This window comes from Pinus tabuliformis, chromosome 8 (genome assembly GCF_031772625.1).
Source record: "Pinus tabuliformis cultivar Carrire ecotype Pingquan chromosome 8, CPIR1, whole genome shotgun sequence".
Lineage (NCBI taxonomy): Eukaryota > Viridiplantae > Streptophyta > Pinopsida > Pinales > Pinaceae > Pinus > Pinus tabuliformis.
Genome location: NC_142294.1, coordinates 889,733,184 through 889,745,804, shown reverse-complemented (window position 1 = coordinate 889,745,804; position 12,621 = coordinate 889,733,184).

Below are 12,621 nucleotides of genomic sequence, written 5' to 3'. Positions count from 1 at the left end.
TGGAATCTTGTTGTAACTTTTGAATTAGTGCCCACACTTCTTCGTCATTCTTCAATTCCTCCCTTGCTTCGTTTATCCAATCTGGTTGGATAATAGAAATGGAACACAACAATGCTTCCACGTCCTCATCCTTTCTTGAGAGTGCATTTGCCACCACATTTTGCTTCCCTTTTTTGTAGATGATTTCAAAGTCATAACCCAACATCTTTGTGACCCACTTTTGTTGCTCTTCAGAGGATAATCTTTGTTTTAAAAAGTATTTAAGGCTATCATGATCTGTTTTTACGTTGAAGTGTCTTCCCATTAGGTAGGGTCACCATTTCTTAAGTGCATGGAGTATTGCCACCATTTCCTTCTCATAAATAGCTTTGTGTAAAAACTTTCCCTTGATTGGACGACTTTCAAAAGCAATGGGTCTTTCATCTTGCATTAAAACAGCACCAATTTCATTTCCTGAAGCATCACATTCCACAATAAAGGTTTTTGTGAAGTCTGGTGTAGCTAAGACCAGTGCCTGGCACATTGCCTCTTTAAGATGTCCGAAGGCCTTTGTTGCTTCTGGAGTCCATGAAAATGCATCTTTCTTCAATAATGTTGTTAGAGGTTCTGCTATTCTCCCATAATTCTTAAAAAAAATTGTGATAATACCCTGTCAACCTTAGAAATCCTCGTAGATGCTTTATGGATGTGGGGATTTTCCATTCCTTAATGGCTTTAATTTTTCTAGGGTCTACCTTAACTCCTTCATGAGATACAATATGACCCAGATATTCCACCTCTTGTACTCCAAAGAAACATTTGGATCTTTTTGCATATAATTGTTTCTCCTCCAATAGTTGTAGCACCCTGTCAACATGTTCAACATGATCCTTCCAAGACTTGTTGTGGATTAGTATATCATCAAAAAATACTAGCACAAATTTTCTAAGGAATGGTTTGAAAATGGAATTCATCAAACCTTGAAATGTTGAAGGTGCATTGGTAAGGCCAAAAGGCATGACCAAAAATTCATAATGACCCTCATGAGTTCTAAATGTTGTTTTCGGAATGTCTTCAGTCTTCATTCTGATTTGATGATATCCTGAACGAAGATCCAACTTGTTGAAGTAAATTGATCCATGCAATTCATCCAGTAATTCATCAATGACAGGAATGGGAATCTTATCTTTAATAGTGAGCTTGTTGAGCTCCCTACAATCCGGACACATGCGCCATGATCCATCCTTCTTGTGCACTAATACTAATGGAGCAGAGAAAGAACTTTGACTCGATTGAATTATACCAGCCTCTAGCATTTCTGCAACCATACGTTCAATTTCACTCTTTTGGGCATAGGGATATCTGTACGGCCTGATGTTTGGAGGAACACTTCCTGGAATCATATGAATAGCATTATCATGATCACGAATAGGTGGGAGACCTTTGGGAGTCTCAAATACCTTGGAATGATTGTTCAAGACTTTTTGGAGATCTGGAGAAATAGATGATTCCAATGTGGAAACATCTAGCGAACATAATTGTGCAATTACACCCCTTTGTTCCTTTTTTAGAAGCTTTTTCATACCGTTAGAGCTGATTATCTTTCCTGGTTTCCCTGCAATACCCCTTAATTCAACTTCCTTTCCTTCCACAGAAAATTTCATGAAAATTTCTTAAAACTTAAAAGCTATTGTACCCAAGGATTGTAGCCATTGGACTCCTAGTACAACATCAGCACCTCCCATTGGAATGGAAAGCATTGGGCTAGTCAATACATATTCTCCCATCGATAGCTTGATATTATGGCACTTTCTAGAGAAATTTATTATTCCTCCATTTGCAACCATCACTTGACACTCTGGTGCTAGATATAAGAATCAATTTAATTCTTTCTCTACCTTACAATCAATAAAATTATGGGTACTTCCTGAATCAATCAACACTATTACCTTTTTCTTCTTGATTTGTCCTTCTATATTGATGGTTTGAGGAGTGGTAATTCCAGCCAATGCATTACAAGATATGGTCGGATTCATTTCTTCTTTATCTAGGCTTTGTTCCTGCAGTATATCCTCTTCTTTTGACCTTTCTTGCTTCTTTTCTTCTACCTCTTTGCAATCTATGTAGAATAATTTCTTCTCAGCACACTTATGACCTTTAGTGTATTTGCTATCACAACTGTAACAAAGCCCTTTTGTTCTTTTTTCTTCCAATTGTTGTGGTTTCAACCTTATAGGTTGTGGATGACTAGGGACAACAACACTTCCATCTTTATAGTTGTGAGTGATATGCTTCCTGGTTGCCATAATTTTGCTTTCCATTTTTCTTGCTAACCTGAATGCCTTCTCTAATGAATCAGGTTCCCAAAGGCGAACATCATGTTGGATATTATCCTTTAAAGACCCTATGAACACATCAATCCTATTCTCCTCTGGAATATTTTTTACCCTTATGTTCAATTTTTGGAACTCCTCAATGTGCTCCATTATTGAACCCTTTTGTTTGAGACTCATCAATTGGCTAAAAAAGGTGTTGCTTTTTGTATCCTCATAATGTGTTATCAATTCTTCCGTAAAAATTGCCCAAGTGATAATTTGTTTACGAGAGCAAAGCCATTGATACCATACAAATTGATTTGGTTCCAAATATAAAGTTGCAATACGTACCTTTTGTGTGTTTTGCACATTATTGAGATCGAAAAATTGCTCCATCTGTAATATCCATGTTGCGAGATCCTTGCCATCAAACTTCCTCATATCGATTTTTGGAATATGGTGGGTCTTTGATTCCACATTAGAGTCTATGAAATCATGATTAACATTTCTTTTGTTTGCATCATGAGTTTCCTTTACAACCTTTTCACCATTAGTAAGTATTTCTTGTAGAAAATTTGTCAAATCTGTCTTCAAATCTGTCATGTATGTCTTTAAATATGTCTTCAAATCTGTCATGTCTGTCTTCAAATCTGTCTTCAAATCTATCTTCAAATCATCCATCTTAGCTTCCATGCCCTTTATCTTAGCTTCCATGCCCTTTATCTTAGATTCCACGCCATTTATCTTAGCTTCTGTTAACTTTTGTGGGCGTGACATTTGTTGCACTTGTTCTTGTAATTTTGATATATCATGTAGCATTTCTTCCTCTTCTTCATGGGTCATGCTAGGGCTTTCAGCTTGCTTACTAGGTGTTTGCATTTTATTTCCTCAGGGCATCCGTTACCGATAATAATGCTCTACTATGCCCTTTGAATTCCTTCAAAATAAATTTTCAAACCAATCTTAAGCAAAACTTTAAAAGAATCTACACACCTTTTTTCACTTTGTAGGAGCTCGATATTGCCTTTGATGTATCTCTGTACTTTCAGATCATCTAGTTCTGAAATTGTGACCTGAGGTAGCCCTTTGTGTCCGCTTTCCAATGCCATGAATCTTATCCAAATTGGATTCTCCAAGGAAGAGTTATGCAAAATCTCCCACAGTGACCTGATTATAGACTAGTTCAGTAGAGCGAACTTGTACGACGTGCCACAAGTCACTGTTTCGACCTTTGGCTCTGAAAAATATATACAAGAAACTACAGTTCGTCCTCTTTCTGTACCTTCTTACGAAATTTCAATCAGATGCTCAGAGAAAAAGTTATGACGATTTTCCCCAGGTCACCTGTTTGGAATGAAATTCAGGAGTCTGCAAGAAGACCAACTTCCTTAGATCATATATCCGTAAATATAGCGCGAACAGCTCTTAAATTCGGACCCGAGATTCCACGCGATTTCTTCTCAAATGGATTTTTTTTTTTAGCTTCTGAAACGTCGCAGAAAAAAATTATAACGAAAATTCCACGATGACCTGTTTGGAGCAGCGAAACCCTAGAATCCAAAGTTCTGATACCAAATGATATGAAACCATCTCAAGAAAAGATAGATCAACACCTTAGAATTCAGCCTCTTCGAGGGGGAAACCTCCTTTACATTACATAAATGAACAATTCTTAGATGATTCAAATGGAAAAACCTACTTTCTATATATAGGAGTCTAAGGAGTCACAATATAACCCAGCCGACCTAACAATAATAATATAAAGCCACAAAAATAACAATAGAGGGATTCTATGGGGCACAGTAATAACAATATGGGGATAATAGGGGCACAACAATATTAATAAGGGATGCAACTACAATATTAATGGGGTAATCACTAGTATTATAGGAACCCAACAATTATCTGTTGATTTAATAACTTTACCCTTCACAATATCCATGACTTTGTTCTTTGCAAGAATAAGATCAATTCTAGTCTTCCAATCTCTAAAGTTTGAGGCCCCTTCTAACTTGTTCTCTGATTTCATAGAAGAATCCATGGATGTAAATCAATGAGAAGGACTTCAAAAATAGTGATCTCAATGTAGGGTTTCTTCAAGAGTGATCGTAATGTTCCTTCCTTCACCAAACCTTTGATACCATGTTGATTTTTCAAGTGCAATAGGTACTAGCACAATATTTCTGAAAATTGGTAATTACTTATAATGATGTTGATCTTCTTTTGGTTTTCCCAATATATCATTAAGCAATTATACTTTAGAAATTCAACCATACAATAACACTGGAATAGTAGAGATCACAATGCACAAAGAAAGCACAAGATTTACCCTGGGAAAACCCTCTGGGGGGGAATCTCAACAACCTTTTAAATAGAAAAATTCTTCTATTCAACAAGAGACACACTTAGATCTTCTAGTTATCAACTATGTCAAATTAACCTTCAATAAATCTATGGTCAAACCCTCCAGGTCAAGCCTTCCAATCTAATCCAACACTTTGCACTATTGATCTGCCCTAGAATCTTGCCCCTCCTGCAACTTCCACAATCCTAGAATTTCGACCCCTGCAATTTGCTAGAAATTTCGACCCATGCAACAAAAACTACCCAGAAAAATATGCAAACTGAAGAGGGAGAGAGAGTGTGTGTGTAATTCCTTCCACACATGCGAGCTAGAGAAGAGATAAAGAGATTAATTTTGTCCTTATATTTTTCCTCCTTGTCCTTCTTGTGCTTCGCTAGGATGCCCAAAATTTGTCTTGCTTGAGAGAGTGTGAATTGGTGCCTTGAGGAGGAGGTCGAACTACCTTTATATAGTGAACTGGCTAGGTTGAATGGGTGTGACTCTACTAGGGTTGAATTAACTTGGAGGGAGATCGACTTGACAAACTAGGAGCCAAATTTTTCAATTTTAAAAATCTAAATTTTCTTCTTTCAAAAGTGCAAATGGGACTTGAATCAAAATATTTTTTTCTTCTGACTCTAGCATTTAAAATATGCTTTACAATAATCAATATAAATACATCAAGGGCCAAATATACATTATGAAAACTGACCATAGTTGCAAAATTCAACAAGGAGGAGGTTGCAACAAATCTATGTGATAGCGGAGTGGATAGGTCTAAGCCATAGCCCATTGATAAAGCACAAGCAGAAGAGAAAGGGACTGGCAAAGCGAGTAAAGAAAATGAGGGGAAGACAATCAAGCTTTGATACCTATCAGGCCAAGATGGTAACTCCCGAATTTGGATGTCATTGTATTAATGAGAATAGACTTATATAGCTTAAAAGAGAGACCATTGGGATTCATCTTCCAAAGTTTGTTCCTATTCTCACTATTCATATTTCCCTTAATTTACATATTTACAAATTATTCACCCAATCCTTGAGGATTAGATGTCTAAAATTTTTATATATCATATAATTATTATGAAATATATTAATTATATATATAGTTAAGTTACATTTAAAAATTATTAAAAGCCTTAACCAATCTCCTATTCTCATCCAATAAGCATTTAACTCCTTAACAAATCTCCTATTCTCACTCTGCTCAAATTCCAATAAGCATTTACCTCCTTAACAAATCTCCTATTCTCACTTTGCTCAAATTCCAATAAGCATTTGACTCCTTAACAAATATCCTATTCTCACTCTGCTCAAATTCCAATAAGAATATAAAAACATATGTTTGAATTCCAATAAAAAGTAGTCGGTTAGGATTATCTCAAGGTAGTTGAGTAGAATGGTTGTTATCTTCCTCACCCAAGTTCAAATCCTTACTATAACATGATAAGGTATAATACCTTGATAAATGTCATATTAACTCCAAACCTTACAACAACAACAAAAAAAATCCTAAAAAAATAAAGAATTATTATTATTATTATATGAGATCTTCTTAAAATTATAAATAATTTAAAATAATAGAAAAAATGTTTAATTAACCATAAAAGAGTTATTAAAAGTAGTAAAAAATATCATATTCTCACTCTACTCAAATTCCAATAAGTATATGAGAATGCATGCTCGAATTCCAAGAACACAAAATTCTCATGCAGTTCTTGTTGAAAATGCAACAAGATGATGGAGCTTAGTGAAAAGAAGTCGCCTTCACTAAGTGGGCCCGCAGGCTATTTTTGGTGCAAAGTCTATTTTTAGACTATGTCTATTTTTAGACATACGGATCATGGTCTATGAGTTGCACGATGCTATTTGTGGATGATTGGTCATGTTGGTAAAAATAGATGGACTTCTATTTTTAGACATATGGGCGGAGTCTATTTTTAGACTGCCAGGCTAAAAATAGAACAGTCGAATATTATTAGCTCTTAGTAATCTTTGGACTATAAACATTATTTTATTCTCTTGGAGCACTTCAGTTTGAGCTACAGATGTGGCACATGCAGCTTTCAGAAGGAAATACGCTTTTCTTATGGGTCAGTTGAGCTATTGCATGGTGGACTTCAGTTAGAACTCAAGTGGTTGAGTTTTGGTGGAGTTGATTGAGGAGTTGATGGAATTGTATTCAGTTTGACTTGGTTGAACTAGTTGTATTTAGTTTAACTGCAAATACACTAGTGATGAGTGATGTGAATTAATTTTTAATTAATTCACTAATTATTAACTCATAAATCAACTAAAGAATACATCAGTTAACTCAGTGCATGGACAGTTCAGTGGAGATAGGTGTTAGAGGTTGAGATTGCTATTAGTTATGACTACAGTTGTGCATGAGATTTTGCACATGCATGGATTGAGTATTGCCAATGAGGATTGTGTGGTTCAGCCAAGAAAAAAACGAGTTTGGATCAGCCATTCTCATGCAGGATTGCGCAGTGGAGGCAGGCAAGCAGCGGAGGAGATTTGAACCTGTGATTGATTCAGATCTGAGCTAGTTTGTGTGTAACAGGTGGAGATAGTATTGAGTACTTGTGAGAAGTATTGTACTATGTATTGTTACATGTTCTCAATCAATATAATATACAGATAGTTGGGGGCTTTCAGCTGTATGCTTTCCCCGTGATATATTGTGTTGATATGTGTGATTGATGCTTCAATGTGTGCATGTGATTGTTTCTGAATTCTGCAAAATTGATGATCAACGTAGAGGAGGTTATGTATTATGCATGCATTCCGTAATAGTGTATAATCAGGATAATCTCTATGAATAAGTGCCATACTATTCAAAATTTCTACATGGTATCAGAGCAAAGTTGATCATCAGATCTATTATTCAGAAAGTGTTTACATTTTATTTCTTCAGGCAGAGTCTGTAATCGGGCCAGGTAGCCTCTGGATTCATCCTTCCTTTGGAAGGTGAGATATCCGGTAAAAGCCCATACAGTCAATCTCTGTACGAGAAATACTTTGTTCTCACGAATTTTAGATCAGAAGCGGTTGAGTTTTGAGCTAGTGGAATTCGAATTTGCAGCAGTGTTTTCTTGGTGTCAAAGTTGAAATGTCTTTCAACGGATTGCGATTGGAGTATGAGGGCAGCTCGAATTATATTGCATGGAAAGATAGGATGGAGGCGGTGTTAGATGACAATGGGTTGAAGGAGTTCATAGAGGCTGAATTTCCAAAACCTACTGATGTTGTTGAAGCTGTGGCTTGGAAAAAGAAGACAGCAAAGTGTCGAAGGATTCTGTTGGAGGGCGTGAAGGATCACATTGTATCCAGCCTGCATGGAAAGGCTTCTCCATACTTGATGTGGAAAGCGTTGACAGATTTATTCCAAAGCAAGAGCGACCAGAGGAAGTTGGCGCTCAAGGATAAACTCAGAAACATTAAGTGTGAGAATGGAGACAGTAGGCCCAAGTATCTCATGAAGTTCACCCAATGCCGAGATGAGCTGGGAAGTGTGGGGGTAACTATCGATGATGAGGACTTGGTGAGCTTGGCTCTTCTTGGTCTTCCGAAGAGTTGGCATTCCTATCAGGACTCTTTCAATGGTCGAGAGAAATTGCCAGGATGGGAGAGACTTTGGTCGGATCTTGTGCAAGAGGAGATCAGGCAGAATACCAGGGACGGATCTTCATCAAAGGCATCTGATGAAGAAAATTACGCTTTGGCTGCCAAAGAAAAGAAGGGGAAGGAGAAGGGTTCTCTTTCCGAATCCAATTCTTCCAATGATGGGGAGAAGGTTGACAAATCGAAAGTGCGATGCTTTCGTTGTCATGAGGTGGGCCATTATGCTTCAAATTGTCCACGGAGGAAATCCAAGAAGGGATCCGGGGAAGGATCTGAAGGTGAGGCACTTGCTTCACAGTTTGAGTTGGATTTCACACTCTTCGCATGCATGGTTTCATCCATGGTGGGGAGTAGTTGGTTTCTTGACAATGGAGCTTCTTTTCACATGACCGGTGACAAAAGTTTGTTCAGTACTTTGGAGGAGAAAGATCTCCAGATACCCATATCGATGGGTAATGATGAGAAGTATAGTGTCTCAGGTGTAGGCACGGTTATTTTTCAGAGGGAGCATGGAGCTTGCCTTACCTTGACCGATGTCAAGTATGTACCGGGACGAAAGAGAAACTTGGTGTCGATCGCGATGCTGGAAGACAGAGGCTATGATGTAGTCTTCAGTAAGGGAAAGGTTTTCCTTAGACACATCATCACTAGACAGGTGAAGCAGATTGGTTCACGGGTCAAGAACCTGTATGCTCTTGAGGTTCAAGATGCATGCAAAGCCTTGAGCAGCGAGGCAACTGATGGAGACTTGGTGGTTGAGAGGGAGCATATATTACCTCTCAACATGCAGAGCCAGAAGAAGTCTCAGACGATTATGGAGGAGCCACGATTGGTGCAGCAGCTTCAGGAGGTTGTGGAGCAGCCACAACAAGGGAAGCTGAGAGGAGATCGAGTAGAGACATCTACTTATGCAGAGACCTCCAGTAGAGGAAACTTCCAGCTAGGTGGGCTGATGGATCGCATGCAGCCATACCTCCAGGTAGGAGGTGGGGTGATGTGGATTGATCGTCCCAAGGAGGAGGGGCAGGATCCTTGAGGTACCCAACCTCTTGGATGAGACCTTGCTACAGGAGCCCTGATGTGGAGTAGCAGGAACTGACTAATTGGGTAAAGACAGATGCGGATGGAGCAACAGAGAGAGCGACAGTGTAGGGAATCCCAGGACAGCGCATAGCTAGCAGGCTACAGCAATGCGAGAGGCACAAGTGTTTTGCACAGTGCTAGGTGGCACAGATAAGTGTGCAATGGTGCGAGATGCATGGAGATGTTGCAGTAGCGCAGATGTCAGAGAGGGAGCACTTGTCAACAGCAGGTAGAGCTTCAACATCAGAGTATGTTCCTAGCCCAACATAGTGGTCAGTTGGGAGTGTTTTTGTTCCAAGTGTTGTTGGAGCAAGTGGACCGGGCAAATGTGTTGCATGCAGAACATTCCAGAGTTGCAGGATAGGGTTTGCAGATAATCCATATCTTGTTGAGAAGGAGTGTTGAAAATGCAACAAGATGATGGAGCTTAGTGAAAAGAAGTCTCCTTCACTAAGTGGGCTCGCAGGCTATTTTTGGTGCAAAGTCTATTTTTAGACTATGTCTATTTTTAGACATATGGATCATGGTCTATGAGTTGCAGGATGCTATTTGTGGATGATTGGTCATGTTGGTAAAAATAGATGGACTTCTATTTTTAGACATATGGTTGGAGTCTATTTTTAGACTGCCAGGCTAAAAATAGAACAGTCGAATATTATTAGCTCTTAATAATATTTGGACTATAAACATTATCTTATCCTCTTGGAGCACTTCAGTTTGAGCTACAGATGTGGCACATGTAGTTGTCAGAAGGAAATGCGCTTTTCTTATGGGTCAGTTGAGCTATTGCATGGTGGACTTCAGTTAGAACTCAAGTGGTTGAGTTTTGGTGGAGTTGATTGAGGAGTTGATGGAGTTGTGTTCAGTTTGACTTGGTTGAACTAGTTGTATTTAGTTTAATTGCAAATACACTAGTGATGAGTGATGTGAATTAATTGTTAATTAATTCACTAATTATTAACTTATAAATCAACTAAAGAATACATCAGTTAACTCAGTGCATGGACAATTCAGTGGAGACAGGTGTTAGAGGTTGAGATTGCTATTAGTTGTGACTATAGTTGTGCATGAGATTTTGCACATGCATGGATTGAGTATTGCCAATGAGGATTGTGTGGTTCAGCCAAGAAAAAGACGAGTTTGGATCAGCCATTCTCATTCATTCTCATGCAGGATTGCGCAGTGGAGGCAGGCAAGCAGCGGAGGAGATTTGAACCTGTGATTGATTCAGATCTGAGCTAGTTTGTGTGTAACAGGTGGAGATAGTACTGAGTACTTGTGAGGAGTATTGTACTATGTATTGTTACATGTTCTCAATCAATATAATATACAGATAGTTGGGGGTTTTCAGTTGTATGCTTTCCCCGTGATATACTGTGTTGATATGTGTGATTGATGCTTCAATGTGCACATGTGATTGTTTCTGAATTCTGCAAAATTGATGATCAACGTAGAGGAGGTTATGTATTATGCATGCATTCCGCAATAGTGTATAATCAGGATAATCTCTGTGAATAAGTGTCATATTATTCAAAATTTCTACAGTTCTAAACGGCTAGTCTAACTTAGAGATGAAATAGTCTTCTTCACCAGAATTCACCAAAATCTGTCAATTTAATTTCAAGATTTTTTGTTGTTTAAAATGCATTTTTGAATGCATAAATAGATTCAACGCCATGAAAAACTCTTGGGGCACTCGAATTATTCAGATTAAATAATTTAGACTCAAGTTTTTAGAATTTTCAGTGAAATTTTGATTGAAATTAACCAAAGGAAAAAATAAAAAATAAAAAATCATTTCATCTCTGAATTAAATTAAGTCATTCTAAACTATATATTAATTATTAAATTTTTTAATAAATAATGGTTTAAAATGCTTATTATATTTTTTAATAAATTAGAAATATTGATAACATAAATTAATTTGTATTTAATATTTTGAAGAAGTTTGTATTCTCACTCTACTCGAATTCCAATAAGCGTATGAGAATGTATGTTCACTGCATAATTTTCATGTAGGTCTAAACTATATATATAATTTTTTATTAATTTTTTTAAAAAATAAGTAATGGTTTAAAATGTTTATTGTATTCTTTAATAAATTAGAAATATTGATAACATAAATTAATTTGTATTTAATATTTTAAAGATATTTATTTTATTTTAAGATGTTTTTATCAAAAAAAAGTTAAGTAAAATGAAGTTTATATGTAATTAATTATTTTTTAAATAAATATTTAATACACTAGTTTAAATCTATCTTAACACCGGATTTATCAAGCGTTGAGAGGGATCAAATATTTCGAGGTGCAAACTTATTTTTTGAATACAAAACTTGAGAGATTTGATCCCTCTCTGCGCTTGATAGATCTGGTGTTAAGATGGATCTAGGTTGGTTTCAGTCGTGTGCGGTCATACAAAATTTGTTGACTATCTAATTATTTTGATCATTTTAAATATTCTAAATATGTCTAAGATTAATTTGGTCGATTTAATTTAAAATTTTCTTAGTTACCTCAGATTGTTGAGATGAGAGACATTGTTAATAACTTGAATGATGAAAAATGATGAAATAAAAATTTTGAGTGCAAAGTGTCAATGTAACAATTTTGATTGATAGAAAATGTGAATAATAAGAATATAGTCAATTACAAACAATCTTCATTGCGATCAATCTAAAACAATTTTCTTCTATTGTTCTTATTGTCACACCTATTAGTTTTTCCATTTTCTCATATCGATCATATGAAAAGAGTAGTTGGAATCATAGACCATTCAAATATTTAACTTGAGCTACTGTAGTAAACAACATACCTTGTCTCTGTTGGTCTCCAATATTAATAGTAGTTTTCTCCAAAGTCAATCATTGTGACTTATGGAGTGTTAAAGCCCAAATAACTTTCAATGGTAGTTATTTTCTATTACCGTGTTTGAATATAAAGTAATTAACAATGTTGAATGATGGAAAATGGGAATAATAAGAATGTAGCCACTTATAAATAGTTTATAGTTTCAAGAAGCAAACATTTAAGGTAAGTGAACGTTTTATTTAGGATGAAAATTCAAGTATTGTATTTATTGTTGAATTACTATAACACATAAGTCAATGCACGTCATGAACAATTTTTATGTGCTTACACTGAGAGAGAGTGTGTATGTTTTTGGGTTGAGAAGGAGAGACAAGGGGAGATAGACATATAGATGGGGGAGAGGGACGGAAGAAGATAGAGGCAAAGACAGGGAGGGAGGAAGAGATATAGATATGGAGAGG